General features: G+C 45.2%; 1 long non-coding RNA gene across 1 annotated transcript in view; it reads right to left on the reverse strand.

Moving 5' to 3' along the window:
• Nucleotides 1-4,449: 4,449 nt before the first annotated feature.
• Nucleotides 4,450-20,783, reverse strand: part of LOC126987899 (uncharacterized) — a 380,175-nt gene continuing 363,841 nt past the window's right edge. Inside the window, exons 8-10 of the long non-coding RNA XR_007741271.1 lie at nt 9,320-9,433; nt 6,253-8,502; nt 4,450-4,673 (exon numbers count right to left, since the gene is read on the reverse strand). This is a non-coding gene — a long non-coding RNA (uncharacterized LOC126987899). The remainder of the gene's footprint in view (nt 4,674-6,252; nt 8,503-9,319; nt 9,434-20,783) is intronic.

Here is a 20,783-nt window from a genome sequence, read left to right on the forward strand (position 1 = left end):
TGGAGTGTTGTGACTAGCCGCAAGGGTGATCGAGGAGGGTGGTGGAGCGATCTCCCGGCACAGAAGTATCACCAGCATAGTTGATAGCAGACTCACGGTAAGAAACACCTGTACAGTAAGTATCACAGGTACAGTAGAAGTAACACAAGCAGAGTGAGAATCATTTGGACATTAGGCCGCAGATGTACTGCAGGAAACTAGCTAAAATGCATATAAAGGCGAATCTTCCTTTTCCAAGTCTCAAAGTCATGGCGGGGAAGAGGATTAATGCGTTGAGTGCTGCAAGGAGCTGGGCCTGGTGCTGCCCTGGTGCAGATCTTGGTGCTAGAAGCCAGTCGTCGAGACAACAAACCTAAGGAACACCACCACAATACGTATACAATTACTCCCGAAATTTCCCGGGGTAATTCCATCTGGGTGTTAACATACGGATGTATATGTATGCCTCTTAATTACTTCAGCTTTACTTGTAAACCACCGCTACAGGTGATATTGAAGGCGTAATGCTGTTCCTAAAGGAGTAACACACACACACACACACACACACACACACACACACACACACACACACACACACATATGAATATAACTGCTTTTAATTAAACCTGAACTGATATTGCCTACCGACACTACCATCATCATCTCATCAGCCAGCATGGAGCTCAGTAAAACGCGACCAAAACAAGTCTGTCAAAATACCGTATCGTTCATCGACATCATCTCAAATGGGCGACACCTGAGCACACCGCCTGGACCTGGGCACTTACGCAGCACCACGTCAGGTAAGTCTCACACCTCCCCTTCCTCGCGCGTACCCTCTCCCTTCACTTCTCCCTCCTCCTGCCTCTCCCCCTTCCCCTCCACTCCTTCAGACTCGACTGGCGCCATAATAGGGACACGAAACGTCATTATAAAATACGAGTAGATGGACGACACTTATTTGAGGGTAATTAGGAGCCATTTAGTGTAGCTCTGCCAGACAGTCCCAACACCTATTTTTCACATAAAGAAATCACAAATAAAAAAATAACAGGTTTAGATATGTATAAAGTAAATGAATAAGAAGACAAGTGGTAAGAAGAAGGATTCAATGATGTGGTTCTCGAATCAATTCCGCCCTTCAGCAAAGAGTAGCAGCCAACATGCACTTTCCCCGTCCTTGCTTATTCTTATGTCATCCAGGACTGTCGCTCATCACAAGGCAAAAAGTATATGCATACGTCACAGGCAAGTTGGGGAGTCGTAGATTAGTTGGGGGAAACGGAAGTTCGAAGCAGGTTTGTTCGGAGCAAAAGGGACGGTGAGGGGGAGGGGGTGGGGGGAGGGAGGGGAACGAGGAGGTGGCGTTAGTACAGCTCTTGGGAGGCAGGAGGGAGGATGTGTACCGTCTTTCTTGGCTGGTAAGTAAAGGGAAGGTTTCTGAGCCATTTAAAAGGTGGTGTTACATGAAATAAGTTAAAACAGGCCATTTGGCAAAAATTCAGAAGTACGCCCGGGGACTGCCGACCTCCAGTGACAACGAGCGAAGCAATGTAACCATAACTATCAGAAACATTTAAATCTAACCTGACCTGACCTGTATCCCGTTGCTAAAATGCGATAAACGGATATAAATCCCGCGAATTTCACTGCCCTCCTTCCCGATCATATTGTTAAGATCTCATTAACGAGTGCTTTGCGGTGGCAAAGCAATACGGTAATGTGTTGTATATGCACAAATGCACAAAGTACTTCATGTTGCACAAATGTCCTTAGCAATGAAACGGGCGTACTTATAGTAAGATACAAACCATTTTAATTAATGGTCCTTTAATTAACAAGGTTGTCCCGGAGATGTCAGCCAGCTAGTCCACCTGTCCTGTCTGCTGCCCAGCTGATCATCTCTTCCCCACTTCACCTGCTTCATGCGAGCGGAATGGCTGCCAGGTAACTATTCGTCAACTGATTATTATTTTTTATTATCTTCACTTTTATTTCGATGATGGCAGCGAAGGTGATAACGATGGAAGGATTTATGCACTAATGGTCTATGTAGACTACTGACAGCGTGACCATGGTAGTTAGTTATCTTTGTGGTAAAGTCGCAGCGTCCCTTCTGGATGGAATTTAAAAGTAATTTTACCGAAAGACCTTTTCATGGACATCTGTATCCACACTAAAACGGAGTAACTGTAGCAGTGACTCGTTACATAAGGGATGATGGATTTCAAATAATCTGATTAATTTTTTACCACTCGATAGAGAATGCCCTTCCTTTATTTGCAAGCTCGACGAGCAGTACGATATCAAATGCGTACGAATCAATCTGAGGTTGTGTGGTGAGATAATGAGGGAAGGACGTCAGGGTTCAGGTGTGAGGGGGAGGTGCTCCTCTTTGTGGTGCCGGGACTGTTGGCAAATGACAGTGATGAAAGTAATGATTGTGACTGACCAACTGGTTTTGCAGTTTAAGGTAATGGGACCGCATCGTTCAGAGGCTTCATAAACATGGAAAATCTTTTATTTTAATGGTGTTAGGCTACTATTTTAGACGACCAGGGTATTAGGATTCAGGTACCCTCCCTAGGAAGGAAGGAAGGAGGAATTCTGATTATATTAATTTTCAATGCGGGCTAATTATCTAATTATCGCTTGCTGTGGGTTGAGTTGGTATTTACGCTTACACAGCCCCTTAGAGATACCCTTGTGAAAGTCACGTGTGCAGCTGTGAAGGTTGGAGGATACTTTGGGGATATTAACTGCCATAGCCCTTGTTGATAAATAATGGTTTACTTGTCTGATGTAATAACCACTCACCGCAGCTATGGGGTACTTTAAACCATGAACGTATTCCGTGGCCGAACCTTTTTTTTTTTTTTTTTCGATGCATATGTGTGACGATAACAATCATGAAAAAATCTGAAATGCGTTATTCAAGGGGTTTGAAGCGGTCAATTTTCAGTATCACAAACACCTCTGAAAGACCAAGGGTTGATCATTGAGCATTATTCGTTAAAAGCATTAGTTTACAGTTTCATAACTATCACAGCCACACTGCCCAACAGCTATCATAGAAAATTGGCGTGTCTTTGGGTGAAGACACTGGTTTAGAGGACATGCTGTTGAGGGTGCCTGAAGAGCCTCGCAGGACTTTCCTTTCCTCAGAACATTCGGGACTCGGGACTTTCCTCAGAATTTATAATTGTCAGGCGGTGTCGTGGTTCTTGTGCGGCCCCAAGACGTTATGATCGTTGGTGAGCCACAGAGGTGACTGTTTCAATCTCGTCGCCAACATTTCGCTGATTGAAGTTGTAACTCCTAGTTTTTTACTATTTAATGTGTGTTTCAGAGGCCGTGTTCCCTCGTTTTTCGGGAAAAAACCTGTGTTGAATTAGGTTCATATTTTGTCAGATTGTTTCAGACCTTCCGCTAATTTCTGTCACCTTCGTTTATTAACAAGAGTGAATAGTTAAGGGACTTCCTTTTGTACGTAACGTAAAATTCCGCGTCGAGGAGCTGTCCTCCAGCACGAACATATCGTGACGTCGCTGTGACGCCACTCCCTAGGCTCCGCCCCATAATTACCTTCACCTCCCCGGCAGGTGATACCGCTGCTCTTTCCACTGACAGCATTACTCAATCATCGTCTCCCAAAATACCATCGTTGTCCGACGCTTTGTTAAAATGTTATATTCGAAAAACTGTGTCATGGCCCCTGAAACGCACAGTAATTCACTTTGTTACAGAGTCATTCCCGAAAAACGAGGGAACTCGTTCTCAATCTCCTCCTCAACCTCTTAATAAACCTCGAGCCTCATACTCATCAAATCCGAACCTCATCTTTGACTTCATCAACCTCCTCCTCAACCACAGCCACTTCTTCCTCGACTTACTATTAATGAATTCTTACAATGTCATTAAAACAACTTAATGGTTTACACATCTTTTATTGCGTTGTCATACTAACTTCACAGTTTTACAGTCTTCAAACCATGTGTTCCTCTGGCACCAAGGCGGCGGTTCTCAGGCCTCTGTATTTTATTTAAGTTTTCATTATTTTTTTCAAATGTCAGTTATTGGTAAAAAAGTAGTATTTTACTGTACTATTTTTTTTTAATCAACAATAAGTATTTAAATTAAATGTTATTGAATTATAATCATTGATGACTTATATCTTCACAATTCCTTGGAATCGCACAGAACATTTAGTGTGTGTGTGTGTGTGTGTGTGTGTGTGTGTGTGTGTGTGTGTGTGTGTGTGTGTGTGTGTGTGTGTGTGTGTGTGTGTGTGTCTCTCTCTCTCTCTCTCTCTCTCTCTCTCTCTCTCTCTCTCTCTCTCTCTCACACACACACTTTACCGCTAAAGGACCATTGCAAGTCTTTCAATCAATTTGCTATGGTAGTGGTGGACCATTAAAAAGCTTGGAGCTCATTCTTCGTATACTCACAGTAATGGGCTTTGCCTTGCAGCCACTCCTTTCTCCCTGCTCACCTACGATACGTCAAACATATCACATTGTTTGTTGATTAGTAAGAGAAGGAGTGGAAATTAAAGCAGCCAAGTGAGGAACGAAGAACGATACAGCTGGGGTAAACCAGTAACTTTGTTATGAGAGGCCATGACTGCATGAACGTATGACGCACCGGCAGGCGGCGACCAGGCGCTGCAGACCCTAGCCCAGGCTCGCTCCGCTCTGAAAGAAAAATCTCATTATTCTTTTTCGCTTATGTTCAGGAGATTTCATAGCATGAAATTGCATACGACACTTATGTAAAGTTATATAATAAACATTGTGGACCTGTTCTTTACAATAAAATATACATTTACTTATAAACATTGTGGACCTGTTCTTTACAATAAAATATACATTTACTTATTTCTTTACTTTTCATTTGGTAATGTAATACGTCATACAAACACTGCCTCTAATGATGCTAATCAAAACTATGTGTAGTATTACACAGCGGCCTTGCGGTCACGACCAGCGCACCTCTGTCTCCTTGAGACTGTGAGAAGCTTCTGGAGTCATTCTGGAACACAATGACTTTGCTAACACCCTCGGGCATTAAAATCTGATGCAGGGAGGATAAATTGAACTCTAGCAATGTGTCGCTATATATGTGAGTACCCACGTCACTGCCACACGTTTCCACCTCCACTAAATGCTTCCCGTGCCGCCGCTGCGCTTGGGGCTGCAAGGCGTGGTTTGCTGGGGTTGTGTAATCCAACCGCTTCTGATTTTGCGGTTAAGAATCAATTTGACTCGACTCCTCCATTAATCAACAACAATATCGCAATTACATGCTAGTCAAGAGCCTCCTGCTGACACTAATACAACACATGCGCTGCAGTCAAAGTCATAAAACTCTTTGATCCAGAAGAGTAAAAGTGAATATTGGAGTGTCTTTACTTATACGTGAATTAAACACTATTTCCACACCGGCAATTTCTCCCATCACACCACCGTCTTAACACACCGTGCCACACATCTGAGCACAAACATTCATCAGGACACGTGGAACGGTGTGTCGGGATAAAGTTGATCATTTGAAAATCAGTGTTAACTTTCACATATTGCAAAACTGCTTAAAACTTATTACCATGCAATGGGTAAGGTTTCCTACCATAGATAAACGGAGTAATTACATGGCGAAAAAAGAACGCAAGGAGTCTGAAAGAGGCAGGTAAGCCTATGCAAGGCAACTCCTGTGGAACTAACCTCACCTGATCTCAATATCGATGAAATTATCTAACCTCTTTAATGGATCGATCGTATTAGCACTCACAACATGACTACCAAGCCTGTTATATTCATTCACCAGTTCTTGCCTGTCTTTGTTGAACCTGAATTCATACAACTTAAACTCCTTGCTACGTGTCCTATCACTCCTACCCCTTACCATCAAACCCTTATCAACATCACTCTTATTAAAGCCCTTCAATTATTTATTAACCTCGATCAAGTCTCCTCGCATCCTTCGCCTTTCTGAAGGATGCAAATTTAAAAGTTTAGGTATATCCTTATATGGGACTTATTCAGCCCTTGAATATTTTTTTTGTCATCCTTCTCTGCACAGATTCTAACATCTTGATATATATTCTATAGAAAGGTGGCCAGAACTTAACGGCATAATTGAGATCAGGTCTTAAACTAATGTTAAATATAGTATGAGGATGACTTCAGCGCTTCTGTTGCCGAGGCTTCGTGAAATGAAACTCCATACTCTCTTTGCAGGATTTGCAATCATAAGATAAACTAAAAACAAACTTACATTGATGAAGCACGGAACCGTAAAGAAAAAAGCGCGACGCCTTTGTGAGGACAGTCCCGGACGTGCCAACCTCCACTGAACTAGTCGAGCGGCACCGCGGCTCCTGTTTCGTGACGTCACGGTGCGGCGAGGCTGCGGCGCCCGCGGACACCGGAGAGGGACGGAGACGGGATGGGTTGAGTTGCGTCGGGGATGCGGAGGTGAGCAATGCAGGTGAGTTAAAGGTAATTAAATGTTAATAATTAATGGTTACGACGGTGACTACGACGATCAATAAGCAGAACTAGGGGAACGTGATGGTGTCTTCAGTTTAAAAGGCAAATAAGCTGACCTAAGTGAGGGAAAAATGCCAAGGAACGAAACGATCTGAGAGGCAACAAGCAGAGCAAATACTGATACTGAGTCAGGAAGATAAAGAACGGACAGAAAATAGCCGTCAAAATTTTAGATAAAAAACATTTGCAAAGGAAAATAATTATGTTCACAACTTTGCTGCCATTGACACCATCACTTGCCTTTAGGATTTTCTTTTCTCCTTTCTGCCACATTCCAGTTCCTCTTCACGCCCATCCATAGCAGAGAATCTAACCTTTTTCATTAATTCATCCACTTCTACCTGTACTTAAAAAAAAAATGGTCTTCCTCACAAGATCAACGTTTTTTTCTTTCATCTCTCTCTATATCCCATCTTTCTAGAGCCAATCCCTTACACTCACTCAATAGAACAAAAAGGAAAAAATGTCCAAACTTCTACTGGAAGCTCCGAGAGTCATCCCAGCTCCACGTGCAAACAAATCCCGGTGGAGGCAGGTGGAGGTGTTGTTTGGGAACGTGCCTGGGCCTGTCCGCGCCGCCCCTCCTCCACCCCCAGCTGACCTTGGCAACGCACACCACGCAGGGTACACACAGACGCGGCACTGCAGGAAAGGCGGCAAGAAAACCTGAAAGAGTGAGTGGAAGGAATTACGGGAGGATAAAACTTGTAATGTAAAAGGCATGCAACTAAAACGGGGTGAGAACAGACATGCGGCACTGCAGGAAAAAAAAAAAAACTACATAGAAATCGAGGAAAGTCAAAGGGATAAGGATGGAAAGGAAAGATAATGTAAATGAAATGTAATGATGGCGATAAGCATAGAGCATGTACTATTCAAAGCATATGTAATAACAAGAGATAAGGTGAGGAGTGAAGAAAGAAGTAGGAGGATGAGTATAAAGGATTATGTTAATGTACCAAACAAAGAATTCGAAGGCTATGGATGAGAGGATTGAAAAAAAGAAGATGGAGTAAATTATTAGTTTGAATGTAAGTAAGAAACAAAAAAATACAAAACAATATTAGAGTAAGCAAATTTAAATCATTAGTGGGATTAGCAACACATCAAAGTAAACAAAATAAAGAAAATAACAATCTTTTCACCATCCTTCCTTATTTCCATCCCTTCCTTGCCTCTTCCTTCTCAACTGTCTCGGCTTCTCGCGTCTCATTCCCTCTTCCTTGCGTAACCTTATCGCCATTCATTAGGAAACACAACCTCCACACACTAATGAGTTGTCCTCTAGCACACAACACTGCTGGGGAGGGAGAGGAGGGGAATAGGGGATAAGGATAGGTGGGGGAGAAGAGGGGAATAGGGGGTAAGGATAGGAGAGGGCGGAGGGGAACAGGGGGTAAGGATAGGAGAGGGCGGAGGGGAACAGGGGGTAAGGATAGGAGGGAGAGAAAAAGGGAATAGGGTAAGGATAGGAGAGGGAGAAGAAGGGGATAGAGGTAAGGTTAGGAAAAAGAGATATAATGAAAAGAAGTCTGGATCAGGATGAAAAGGTATTAGATCTATAAATGAAGAGCAAATGCAAAACCCGTGATGGAGGAGAAGGATAAGGCTGTGAAGGTCATTATTCGTGGTAGTAAGAACCGAGAGAGAATAAAAAGAAAATATATTAGGTTTTTATATAGTGAAACTCTATCTAACGCAACTAAAACTGTACTCGCGTGGAGGAAAAAGCAAATGGGAAAAAAATTCGGAGGTTGAGACGACACGGAAGTCAGATGAAGCGAGTCCTTGGTGGCCAAAATAAATGAACACGAAGCCGAGCAACGAAGGAAACATTACCTCACGCCGCCGCCTGTCCTCGCGCCCCCGGCCCCGTGTCCTCTGGCCCCGCTGTCCCCCTCCGCTGCTCTCCGTCTCCCCTTACCACGACCTTCACCGGACGCGGCCGAGCAGCAACTCAGGGCTGTTTCTCAACCTAAAAGAACTGATTAAGTTGTTTTATATATACTAGGAAAATATGGAGAAAAGGATCATTAGTTTTGGTCACGTTAAAACCAACTCTTATCACCTAATCTTTAATCAATGTTTTGCTTATATCGTCTTGTTTATACACAAACTTATGGTTTACTCAACATTAGTAATCAATTATTTAAGTTTCTAGCTAAACCTGTTTGTTTCACATACTTATCCATTACATGTTACGTTTGAGATGCATTAGAATATTCAAACCTGTTAAAAAAAAACAAAGGATAGTAATGCATGAATTTGTTGCTTTAGTTAAGTGAACTTGCGCTTACTGCATGGAGAGGTTTATGGGAGATGACTGCATTTTTCAAATATATTGTTTTAACACAGCCTTCAGAAGTGAGAGGATGCCCGAGAAGTGGAGAAGTAGACAGGTAATGATTTTCAAGAATGATCGTGATAAGCATAACTGTAGTGACGAGAGGCATAAAAATGATCAGTCACAGAATGAAGTTAACGGAAAATGCTAAATTTGTTGTAAACTGTACAATAAAAAAAATGTAGAATAACGAACTAGGCCGCAGAGGTTGAAGCACATGTAAGGTTACAGTTGGAATGCTTAGTACAGGGTGAGAAAGGAATACAGGAAAAAATTGCATTTCCAAAACAATAAATGAAAGCGGCTGAAAGAAGTAAAGCAATAGAAAAGAACAGTAAAATGTGTGAAGAGTAAAGACATATGTATGGAGTAAAGTAAGACACCAAAAAAACTATAGTAAGACAAATAAATAGGAAACAATGGTTGAAGCCCAAATCCTCAAAATCACCTTTTCCTCCTGAGTGTGTAGCTGTGGTGGTGTCTCGGCTTCTCAGCCTTCTCCTCCTCTCCATCCTTCTCCCCTTCCTCCCAGCACGGCGGGGTAACTACAACACACGTCAGGCTGGAAACGAAGCAATGTTTATATTATATAATCTCGTGAATCAGGTTTGCTTCTCAGTTTAATATATTTATTCCGAGATTAAAGGCTAGTCAAGTAATTACAATATCAAGTGCAAATTTGCCTTGGCGTTAATGCCGTGATGGGAGTAAGTTTACCATGAGAACTACCGCACTTCAATTCGACTAAAGACAGACATAACAAAGACAATGATGAATAAATACAGAGAAAGTCCCAGTTATTCGAGGCATGCAGACACACTTGACGTTCCAAAGTGAGTCTAATACAGGCACACAGCGGCCAACAGTAAAACGTATTAAGACTGACAGACAGACGTCCGCACCAGACTGCATTCCCTCCAGTGTCTCCCCCACGTTGTCCCCTCCTCCTCCTCTCCTCCCTCTTCCTCCTCCCTCCCCCCCCCTCCCAGTGTAAGGTAAGACTCTCCGCGCCATTAAATCCTCCGCTTGTCTGCTTTACACGTGTACTATTTTAAACGAGACACTTTTACGAGCTGCTTCAGTCTCCCACCACATTATTAGACGAGATATTCACCGTCCCGAGGCACCAATTTCCTTGCACGCAACTTTACTTTTATTCTCTTTTAGGGGGCACCACGGGGGAGGACACGGGCAGGGGTTCACCACGCCACAAACCCCCCCCACACACACAAAAGAAAAAAAATCACAGAAAACTCGAGCCAAACACCACAAAACACACGCACAAACACGCAATACAAACAACCCGAAGCGCAAACTGCCCCAAACCGCAAAACACACGAGAGAGTCATTTGGCGAAGTGACCCCCACGACCCCACCACCACAGCCACCACCGCCCGGCGCCTCACACCCTCCGGCCCACGCCCCTCCCACACCCCCTGCACGCCCACGCCTCCGATAAACACGCGCCTCAGACCATTACGGAGGCAATTTACTAAGCAAATTTGCCGCAATCCATTGGCGCCCCAGGAACCTCTGCTGCCGCCCGCCACGCGTCTGGCCGGCTTGGTTTTCTTTTCTTTTTAAGGTGCGCGAGTGTCCTTCGATTATGGTTGGGTTAGATAAAGGGGGAGAGGGGGAAAGACCGGAGGAAAGGAAAGAAGGAAGTGAGATAGGGATGGCGGGAATGAGGGAGAGGTAGGGTTGGGAGAGAGGTGGAATTTACTATATGAAGCCATGAAGGGGAGGAGTTAGGAAGAAAATATATGAGAGAGAGAGAGAGAGAGAGAGAGAGAGAGAGAGAGAGAGAGAGAGAGAGAGAGAGAGAGAGAGAGAGAGAGAGAGAGAGAGAGAGAGAGAGAGAGAGAGAGAGAGAGAGAGAGAGAGAGAGAGAGAGCGCGCCCGACTTCTTTACTGCACCACTCGCTGACCTTAAAGGGACAAAGATTTTTTCCTATTTTCCTCGCTCAAGCAGGGAACCCACCCCACCTCCACCTCACCTCGCCTCTCCAGTATTAACGTGACGCAACCAGGTGAGAAGGGAAGGCTGCACGAAACTGGCTGAGCACCGTATTCCACCACAAAGCAACCACAAACCTCCACCACCAAAAACGCCTGCCCTACCATTATCAACAGCATTCTACCGTTCAAATATGGCGACTAATAGTATCAAATTCGCAGCCGATCTTCACTTCCATTACTCCTACCGCCACCACCACCAAAACACAGTCTGCCACAGCAAACAGCCACCACCACCGCCACCCCAAAAACTCAACCAGTCACAGCCAAGGCCCACCATTACCACAGCAGCGCAACCACCCACAGCAAATACCTACCGCCACCCCCACCATCACCAAAACTCAACCACCCACAGCAAACACCTACCACCCCACCATCACCATCACCAAAACAACCACCCACAGCAAACACCCGCCACCCCCACCATCCCCACCACCAAAACTCAACCACCCACAGCAAACATACCACACCACCATCACCATCACCAAAACAACCAGCCACAGCAAATACCTATCTCCACCACCCCTACCGCCACTACCACCAAGACTCAACCAGCCACAGCAAACACCTCCCACTCTAACTCAAGCCGGGCAAGACTAGCACCCAATACTCCCATGCCAACCCTCCCTATCACCAAAACTTGAGCAGCCACAGAATACACCCATAGCCAGCACCAGCAAAACTCAACCCTGCAGCCACATAGTAAGCACCCGCCAACACCAACAATACCCACCCACAGCCATTCCCCCCCACATAAACACACCACCACTAGTGTTCCACCCGACCAGCCACAGCAAATACCCAGCACCATCTTCCCACAGACGAACATTTTTTCCCCGCCAAGTATTTTTTGCACGCGTCTCGCTGCCAGGATTGCCGGGTGCCCAGCCAACATTTACCGAGTCCGACAGGCTGTGGATTATGAGCTAATGGGCAATTATATGCAAATGGGCCGGACGCGTTGAGTACTCGGCTCAGCGAGATAATGGAATAATGGGCGACTTGGAGGGCTCTTCGATGCTCCGCGGGGCCTGATGGACGCAGGAGATACTATAAGAATGGGTGTTAATTGCCCATCACCCGAGGCCTCGTCTGGCGATGATTGGAGTCGCACGAAAAATGTCTTTATAATTTCGTGATCCGGTGATTAGACGCAAGTGCATGGCGGCGGGACGAAGACGAGAAGATTCAATGGCGAAGGGGCTCTTAGTTTTCCCTTTTCTTGTGCTTCCTATTATTGAGACGTAGAATCCGATGCCTCGGATGATCTTCCCATGAGAGACTGAAGGCACCTTATTGCTCTTCCAACACTTCCTCGCTTGCTGCCGCTGCTGTGCATAGGTTTTTTCCTCTCCTACTTTTGACTTTGGTTTGGGAACTCTGAGGAAGGAGAGTTGCGAGAGTAATCAGATTTGCCTGTACCTTCCTCGCTTTACCTTAATTTCCTCATCGAACACAACCTCTAATTAAAGAAGGAATACCTATGTGCGCGCCCACCCCAGGTAATCACAGGTACGCGGGCATGAACGTGTCATCTCCAGCTCACCTTGATTCCGGGTTTCCTTTCCAACAGAGTTCAAAATAATAAACTCGGCATCGTAACTAGTCTATATTTTATGCAATTAACGGAATTGTAGCCAACATTTCAGCGGGTGTTGATTTTTATAATTCCTATTTTATTGTTCATGATTTAGTATCCCTCAGTACAACACCAGGCGATCCAACACCTTCCACTGTCTTCACTTAGAAGCCAAGCAGCTGTTACCGGTGCTCACACGCCCCTACAAGTATTGCTCATAATAGTACTCTGGTTTCGTTTACAATAACTTATATTATGATAGGTAATTACTAATGCACAACGGCTTCAATCTGTACCTATCAAACGTAAAAATGAATACCATTATTGATAGATATATGTTCAAATATATTGTTATTGAGTAGTAGTTATCCATCCTCAAACAAACTACCCGACAGCCACACTACAATATCAGGAAAGTGCTTACCATCACTATCGCTGCAAACGCCCACCGATGCAGTTATACTGTAGTTGAGAAAACTTGTAGGATTCTCTTGGATTCAAGTTACCCAACGTCTGGATTTGACCCGGCTGAATGTAATAATTAGCGAAAAACCCGCTGTCATAACTAAGTACCTAATGGGCATTTAACACGGTACATTACAACAAGGCTCAATACCTTTCACCAGCATGATTCTCCATCACATACAAAGGATATCCCGAAACACTACCAACAGAACCATGATAATCCAACGTGACGCCGGAACCTTCAACTCACTGGTACAGCTCTCATCTCCTTCAATGCACAGTCGACACGGCAATACCTGCCGCTGTCCACATGTGCCAAGACTCGTCTACCCCACTGATTCAGCACATCTTATATTTGAGACTGCCCGACATTATGCATACTTCTTTAAACATATACACAATTTCCATCCTTTGCTCCACGTTTTTTGACGAGTATTCTCGTTTTCACATACCCGCTGCCCTGAGTCTTTGAACTTCATCTGCGTCAGTCCTGAAACATCACACCGACTGTTCTACACGTTAAGCTTTTTAACACCTGTATCATACCTATCGACACCTTTAATCCCACACCTTACCGTCACACACTACACACACGTCAAATACTACACATGCAGCAGAATACTCTCGCTCACCGACCTTCCTCCACGTCGGACTCTTTGCACGCCTCACGACGTCCTGAGCGTCAAAACTCCCTCACAGCAGCTGGCACACTGAGGCCCCTCAGCACACACGTGATGCAAAGGTATCGAACCCTCAAACGACTCATTCAAAGCCGCTTCAACCACCGAACGAGCCTTATGAAGACACTAACAAGCACTGAGTTGTTTACAAATATTGTCTGCGTGTAGTGCTTGGTGTCCTTGTACGATCTCTTGGGCTACTTTCATTGCAAGAAATGTCTCTCCAGCTAAAAACAAGCACCACCGCCATGACCGGAACCACGACATGAAAACAGCCGAAGCGAACACAGCTCTACTAAGAAGGGTGAGGGGGGGGGGGGGGCAGGGGAATGCTCCACCGGAAGGAGGAGGAGGAGGAGGAGGAGGTGGCAGAGAAAATACCAGACGCGGCAGCTGCTTTGTCTGCCTCAAGGTGGTTCAGGGCATGGGATAATTGGAAAATTTTACTCATTTCTAACATATCACAACGCAAAACGCCAATAATGCTCTCTCTCTCTCTCTCTCTCTCTCTCTCTCTCTCTCTCTCTCTCTCTCTCTCTCTCTCTCTCTCTCTCTCTCTCTCTCTCTCTCTCTCTCTCACACACACACACACACACGCACACACACACACACATGATGAAGACGTATGCAGATTTAGAGCCTTACTTCTTCTTCAGGCTCACAATAAATCATTCATTAATCAGGTATCAAATCCGCGTGGAAGACAGACACTTGTGCAGGAGATCCCCGATACCACTATTGATAAAAAAAAATGATATTCAGTTTTCCATAGGATGTGAAAAATAACTATTAAACGAGACTTCAAATATGGAAATAAACAGCTTATTGCGTAGAAAAATGAAAGAATGGATTAGTAAAGGGAGGAGGAGGGAGTGAGGACAGGGAGAAAAAGGAAGAGGGGAAAGAGGAGGCGGGAGAGGATGGGGAGGACTACATTAAGTGCGAAAATAAGACAAGTCGGAGAAGGAGGAGGAGGAGGAGATGAAGGAGCAGAAGAAGGAGGAGGAGGAGGAGATGAAGGAGCAGAAGAAGGAGGAGGAGGAGGAGGAGGAGGAGGTGAAGGAGGGAAAAGAAAGTACAGGATAATGCAGGCGGTAAAAGCAGGGTCATAGGGCGCTTCATAACATCCTCAGCAAAGTGGTGAGTGCAGATCGCGTACAATAGACATGATAGGAAATAAAAATGAGAAGGCACGTTATAATGGACGAGGTGAAATGCTGTAAATCAGGAGGGGAAGGTTAATAACTCGGCGCAAATTAGAGAGAGAGAGAGAGAGAGAGAGAGAGAGAGAGAGAGAGAGAGAGAGAGAGAGAGAGAGAGAGAGAGAGAGTTAAGTAATCAAGGGGTGCGTGGCGGCAGTGTGAAGGAACAGACGCATAACTCATACATCTCCTGATACGCATCGGAAGCCAAGAGTTTATTGGTCATAATTGAGGCTAACACTTCATTGTGTGTGTGTGTGTGTGTGTGTGTGTGTGTGTGTGTGTGTGTGTGTGTGTGTGTGTGTGTTGCATTATCTTTCCCTGCGACACCTTCACTTCCTTTCTCGTTTAAATTTTCTTCAGGAGCTCTGCCTCAGAAGGTCCTACGAGGTGCTAAGACTTGCTGACGCGGGAGCCTCAACCTAACCCCTCCCTGACCAGCACCTCCACCACCCTTGTTCCCACTATCCCAACAAACCTTGATCCCAACCACTACCGCCGCCGCTGCCACCGCCGTTTAATCAGCCCTCGCAGCCTGCCACGCCGCGCCGCGAGGGAGGCGTGCCGTGGGGTGGCTTTCTACCTCCTCAGGAATCCGCCACCGCCACCGCCGCCACTGCCAGCACCATCATCGCCAGCACCTTCACCGCCGCCTCCTGGCCCTCCACGGTGATAACGTCGGGCCGCGGGAGTCTTTACACACGCCATCACACGGCACACACGCCATCACACGCCATTACCCAAGTTCAAAGCCTCTTAGAATATTTAGAAAAAGCTCTTAGCAGTCAAAAAGAGCTCGTTGCCCGGGGCGGCGGTGGTGGCCCGGGCGGTGCTTCACGCCACCCTAACTCACCATTATGAGGAATTAACACCTGATGGACGGTCAATGAGGAGACAACAAAGCCGGCCAGGTATCTGCCGTGCCCGGCCAGACCCGTCATTAAATCAAACCATCGTAATTTTGTTTTCAACGAAGTAAAGATCGCCTTGTGCAGGGCCGATGGAGCTGAGCCGATAAACAGATTGAAAAGAGTACGTGGCCAGGTGATCCCGCATGCACCCAAACACGGGGATTTAATTATCCGCCTCACCTGGACTGACGGATTTTATTTTCACTCTCTGGAGCACAGGTGAGAGAGGGAGAGAGAAAGAGAGAGAGAAAGAGAGCAGGCAGACAGGTGGCGCGCGACCTCATTACCAGGTGAGAGGACGAAGAGCAAGTATTTGTCTTGTTCTGTACACACACTCCACTACACCCACACCCAACAGCACCACCACCACCACCCAACCACCCCTTCCACCCTACAGACGAGGCTGGTCATACGTTGCTTTCTTTATAGAGAATAATTAGCTATGCGAACTTCTTCAACACTTTTTAGACCCAATTTAAGAGTAAGATATTCGGCGGTGGTGGTGTGCCGCAGGGAGGGGTGGCGGAAGAGCAGGGAAGGAGCTGAAGGGAGGGTTGGGTCGGAGGGTGGTGCGCTGGGAGCCAATGAGGAACTTTTCAAACTCCGCTAAGTAGAGGCAAAGCACATCTTAGTGTTAGCCCCAATTTACCTATACCTTTGACTGTCCAACATTTATCGGTTCTAGGCATGATAAAACTTGTCCATGTTCATTTCTTATTCTTAAGGGGCTATTACACTGGGCAAATCTTCCGTGGATCTTTAGTCAAACCACGATCTCCGGTAGCGTGGTTCTCATTTGTTTCTTGTTATTGCTGATGATGATGATGGTGAGTAATACCGTCGTCCTTCTGTGAAATCTACCGTAGCTTTGGAAGATCGTGGACACGTCAGAAAACCACGGAAATATGAGAACCACGCCAGCGGAAATCGTGGTTTGACTGAAGATCCACGGAAAATTTGCCCAGTGTAATAGCCCCTTGAGTTTCCATATCCACAAGATCTGTATGTTTCCTAGTTTATAATGCTTAGTTCTTTCCTGTTTGTGAGTTTATTAGCATTTCTTTCAGACCTTTTATGAGCCTCCATGTTTTTGAGCAACATGTAAGGAATGGCAGGAAACACTGGTTGTACGCCGTTCTCTTCAGGTAAAATGGTATGTTGCTATTCGTGACATTACTGTTTCCACCATAAGCGGTCCATTCAAATCTTATTATCTCATCCTTTTACGTGGGCTGGGTTTATAACTTGGTACTAGATATGTGTATAAGTTTGTAGGTTACAGAGACAAGTTGGTTAGTGGTTCTTTAACCCCTTAACTGCGGATTTCCTACCAGAAGACCTCACCAAGCTACAGGAGTGAAACAAAAGGTGTCTGCTATAATTCAATGAAGAAAAATGTAAAGTCCTGCACCTTGGGAGGGGATATCCAACACACCAATACCACATGGGAAGCACTCCACTATCCATCACAAAGGCAGAGAAAGACCTGGGACTATATGTTACCAGGCTACCAGTGAAGGCCAAACCCATGCCAATCGCAGCGGACGGGTTAAATCTTTTATGTTGCCTTCTCTGAAAATTAATTTAATGGTGATATTTTTACAGACTTTGGGAACTGTAAATTTGCAAGTATTTTTTTTTGAATATTTGAACTAGTTTTATAATTATGAACTCGCCTGTTTCCTTAACTAGGGTCACCGTTAAGGCATTTTCTCCTGCTTTACCTCGACTCATTCTTTTCAAAGCTTTCTTCACTTCACTTACAACTATGCTGGTTACTTACATGATTAGCAAATCTTTTTTTCACACCGCCATTCCCTTGGTCGCGTTAATGAATATGGAATTTCATGTATTTTTTTCGGTAGCATTAACATCGGACACATCAGAAGGGGCGAGAGGGACTGCATAACATCACTTTCCTCTTGACAAGAAAAAGACTGAAGGTGAAGCGTTCTTACCCTGGAGGAGGAAGGACTGAAATACCGTCTGAGGCTCTTGTACCTCCGTCTTCCTCAATTTTCCCCTCCTCTTCCTTCCTCTCCTCCTCCTCCTCCTGTTCCTCCTCCATTGCTCACTTTGGCAACAATTACATTTTCCTTTTTGTATCTTTTATTTCACCCGCGCATATCTTCTCCTCCTTCTCGTGCCTCTCCTCCATTTCTCTCTTTGATCACAATTACATCTTCCTTCTTGTATAATTTGTAACAGCCGCACACACACCTTATGAGGCTCCCGCGGCCTTATCTCTCCTATGGCCGTGATTTATCCCTCGCTATCTCTTCCTACATAGGCACGGACGGTGTTGCCTCGGCGCTAAGAGCCTCTAATAAGCGCAGGCGGCGTTTCTCCTTCTCTGGAAGACGCCACTTTGAGGAACTCTTCGGAGGACTACTGGTTTTGTTTCTTCTTCCTCTTCTTCATATTTTCTCACTCCTCTTTTTCTCCTTTTTCGTTCACACAATCCGGCAACCTTCTTTTCAACTTTCTGCTTCACTCTGCATATTTTTTTTCTCATTGGTTATGTCTGAAAAGCGTGACGCAGAAACTTAAAGAAATCGTACGCCCCACTTTTGCTGACGACTGTGTGGGGTAACTCCTGCATCTTATTTCTCCTTATTCTCCCTCTGAGGTCGGTATTAAAAGACACCTTCGCTTCTCACATCAGCTATTTCTAAACGCCAAAAAGAGGATCAATCGGGTTCTAATGACGTTTTCTTTAGGTTCACGGTACAGAAGAAGGGTCAAACTACCACCCGGGTCATAAAACTACTCCTGGAAATGCCCCAAACTCCTATAGGAAAGCCTTGTCAAATAGATGAACTTAGGTGACGAAATGTTTAGTAATCCGGCCCTTATTTTTCCTATTCAACTTTCCCCACATCCTCACCCTTTTCATTTTCTTCTGTTTTTTTCTCGTTTCTTTCTTTCCTCCTTCCCTTCCACCTCCTCGCCTCCACAAACCGGTCATCTTAATCTGGGATGCGTGTTCGCCGCCGCACGACAACCTCCATATTAATTGCCTCTTTACTCCCTCCCGTGAGATTACTGGCCATGCTGTGCTCCTCGCCTCCTCCTCCTCCTCCTCCTCTTCCTCCTCCTCCTTCTGTATTACTTCGTCTCTTCTTTCTCCTCCGTCTCCCACTCCTACTCGTCCATGTTTCTTTTTTTTACTTCCCCGACTTCTCCGGAGCTTTTCTTTCCTCCACTTCCTCCTCTTTCTGCTTCCCTTCCTCCTGTATATTAATTTTCTCCCTCTTCTCTTTCTATTCTCCGTATGCTCCGTGGTCTTTCCCTCCTTTTTCTTCTTTATTCTTTTTCCCTCTACTCCTCCTCCACAGTTCCTCCTCCTCCTCCTCCTCCTCCTCCTCCTACTACTACTACTACTACTACTACTACTACTACTACTACTACTACTACTACTACTTTTCCTCTTTCTCCAACTACTTTGGTCCCCTTATCCTCCTCCTACGCCTTATCATTCCTTTCCTTCCAAAACTTCTTCTTGCAAAGCCTTATGTCCATTGCTTTAACAACAACAACAACAACAACAACAACAAGAACAACAACAACAAAAATACTAATAATAACAAAAATGATAATAATAACAGATAATGATGATAATAATGATAACAATAAGGATGGTGCCCCAGAAATATATACGTTTACTTTTAATATAATTGCACTTTTTCCCTTTTGTTATGAATCTCTCAGTTTGTTTGGGTTTTTTAGCTCATTATTATTATTTATCAAATATAACAAAAAAATCTGACTTTCATAAAAGGAACAACAAAAAACAAGAGATCGTTTACATCAAACCTCCTTGACCTCAACCACCACCACCACCACCACCACCACCGGCACTATCATCATGCCATCAGCACCATCAACATCACCACCGCCATCCCTACCAGCACCATTAACGTCACAATTAAACACCGGTCAGAGTCATTAATATCACCACCGCTACCTCGCCCTCACCACCACCACCGCCGCCGCCGCAACCATCATCATCCATCACCACCACCGCTACCTCCATTAATACCCTTCATCACCACCATTAATGCTTACTTGTGGAGCTTCAAGGGTGTCAGGAGATACCAGGATGGGAAGGGAAAGGAAAGGAATGGAAGGGAAGGGGAGGGGGGATAAAGGAAGGGGAAGAGAAGGGAAAGGAAGGGATAGGAAGGGATGGGAAGGGATAGGAAGGGAAATGAAAGGAAGGGAAGGGGAGGGAGGTTAAATGAAGGGGAAGAGAAGGGAAGGGAAGAGATAGGAAGGGATGGGAAGGGAAGGAAAGGGAAATGAAAGGAAGGGAAGGGAAGGGAAGGGAAAGGAAGAGGAGAGAAAGGAGAGGAAAGAAAGACGAAGGTAGGGAGAAAAATAGAGGGAAAGGAGGAGGAGGAGGAGGAGGAGGAGGAGGGCAAAGCAAAGTAGAGGAAAAGAAAAGGGAATGAAAACTAAAGAAACGAAAAAAAAATAGAAAAAAGAAAAAAACGATGCAGAAATAAATGCAAAATGTAGGAAGGGAATTTGGGTTGAGCAGGAGAATGAAATACAAAGAAAAACAAGATGAAACCCGAAAAAAAAATAAAGAGAAAAAAATATTGCATAATTTGACAAGAAAAAAAAGTGAAATGAGAGAGACGATGTGAGAGGTAGCGAGCGAGCGAGCGAGCAAGTGTGCGTGCGTGCGTGTGCGTGTGTGTGTGTGTGTGTGTGTGTGTGTGTGTGTGTGTGTGTGTGTGTGTGTGTGTGTTTTGGATAGGCCACGGAATACAGACATCGCAGGCTGGACCGAGAGAGAGACAGACCAAGGCGACGCACTCTGGCGAACAGCGCGGCACAGACAAGCGAGGCGCCACCTGTTTGTTCCCACCTTTCCCTTAAGAGCGCGAGTTAGCATTACCAAAAGGAGGTGTTGTCCGCTGCGCCAACACGGGATGCAGGAGGCTCAGGAGGAGGAGGAGGAGGAGGAGGAGGAGGAGGTGAAGGAGGAGGAGGAGGAGGGAGGAGCATTTTGTTTTCATTCTTTTTTCTTACTTTCCTCTTTTTTTCTTTG

The sequence above is a fragment of the Eriocheir sinensis genome, chromosome 67 (genome assembly GCF_024679095.1).
Source record: "Eriocheir sinensis breed Jianghai 21 chromosome 67, ASM2467909v1, whole genome shotgun sequence".
Taxonomy (NCBI): domain Eukaryota; kingdom Metazoa; phylum Arthropoda; class Malacostraca; order Decapoda; family Varunidae; genus Eriocheir; species Eriocheir sinensis.